Source organism: Physeter macrocephalus, chromosome 14 (genome assembly GCF_002837175.3).
Source record: "Physeter macrocephalus isolate SW-GA chromosome 14, ASM283717v5, whole genome shotgun sequence".
Classification (NCBI taxonomy): domain Eukaryota; kingdom Metazoa; phylum Chordata; class Mammalia; order Artiodactyla; family Physeteridae; genus Physeter; species Physeter macrocephalus.
The window spans coordinates 4,683,297-4,685,139 of NC_041227.1; positions in this window are offsets into that span (position 1 = coordinate 4,683,297).

Consider the following 1,843-nt stretch of genomic DNA (forward strand, 5'->3'; position numbering starts at 1 on the left):
AATAATGACGATAATTTCCCCAAGTTAATATGAGACACCAAAGCACAGGTCCAGGAAACTCAGAGAACACCAAACATGATAAAAACAACAATAACAACAAAACAAACCCTAGGCATATGATATTGAAACTTAAGAAAATCAAAAATAAAGAAAAAAATTTGAAAGAAGCCAGAGGAATGAAACCACCTTACCTATAGAGGAACAAAGATACGAATTCTATCCACCTTCTTCTCAGAAACCATGCAAGCAAGAAGAGAGTGGAATAAAATATTTAAAGTGTTTAGAGAAAAAAAACAACCTAGAATCCTGTACCCTCAGAAATGATCCTTCAAAAGTGAAGGAAAAATGAAGACTTTCTCAGAAAAACAAAAATTGACAGTATTTGTTGCCAGTAGACCTGCCTTGCAAGAAATGTTAAGAGTTCTTTAGAGAGAAAGAGAATAATATAGGTCAGAAACTCGGGCATACATACAGAAAGGAAAAGCACTGGAGGATAAATAAGTGAAGGTAAAATCCAAACTTTTATTTTTCTTATTTTTTATTGATCTAATGAATCCAAATGATTAATCCAATTGATCTTAATTAATCCAAAAATATCAATAATCATGTTAAATAGCAATTGTCTAAATCTGCCAATTGAGAGATAGAAATTGTCACAGTGGGTTAAAAAACATTACCTACCATATGTTGTCTGCAAGAAACCCATTTTAAACGTAAAGACACATATAGATTAAAAGTAAATGGATAGGGGCTTCCCTGGTGGCACAGTGGTTAAGAATTTGCCTGCCAACGCAGGGGACATGGGTTCAAGCCCTGGTCCGGGGAGATCCCACATGCTGCGGAGCAACTAAGCCTGTGTGCCACAACTGCTGAGCCTGCGCTCTAGAACCCGCGAGCCACAGTTACTGAAGCCCGCACGCCTAGAGCCCGTGCTCCGCAACAAGCCACTCGCAATGAGAAGCCCCTGCATCGCAAGGAAGAGCAGCCCCTGCTCTCTACAACTAGAGAAAGCCCACGCACTGCCAAAAAAAAAAAAAAAAAAAAAAAAGTAAATGGATAGGGAGTTTCCTGGTTGTTAAGACTCCTCACTCCCAATGCAGGGGGCCCAGGTTCCATCCCTGGTCAGGGAACTAGATCCCGCGTGCCGCAACTAAGAGCCTGCATGCCACAACTAAAAGATCACACATGCGGCAATGAAGATCCCACATGCCACAACTAAGACCCAGTGCAGCCAAATAAATAAATAAATAAATATTTTTTTAAAAAATTAAAATAAAAGTAAATGGATAGAGAAAGCTAGAGGCTGCTAACACTAAGTTTAAAAGTGGGAGTAGCTATATTAATTTCAGATGGGCCAGACTTCAGAGCAAGGAAGATTATCAGGGATAAAGAGGGGCATTACATAATGACAAAGGGGTTAAATCTGCAAGAAGACATAACAATCCTTAATGTGTATTCACCTAACAACAGAGAATCAAACTACTTGAGGCAAACACTATTAGAGCAGCAAGGAGAAATAGGCGAATCCACTGTTAGAGTTGGAGACTTCAGCATGCCTCTGTCACAAATGGTTGGAGACTTCAGCATGCCTCTGTCACAAATGGTTACATTCACTAGGCAGAAAGTCAGTGAGGACAGAGCTGAACTTAACAGCACCGTCAATCAACTGGATATAAATGACACCTGTAGACTACTTCACCCAACAAGAGCAGATTACAGATTGTTCTCAAGCTCACATGGAACATTCACCAAAATAGACCACATTCTGGGCTGTAAAACAGACCTTAAACAGTAAAAATCGGACTTCCTGGTGGTGCAGTGGTTAAGAATCTGCCTGCCAGTG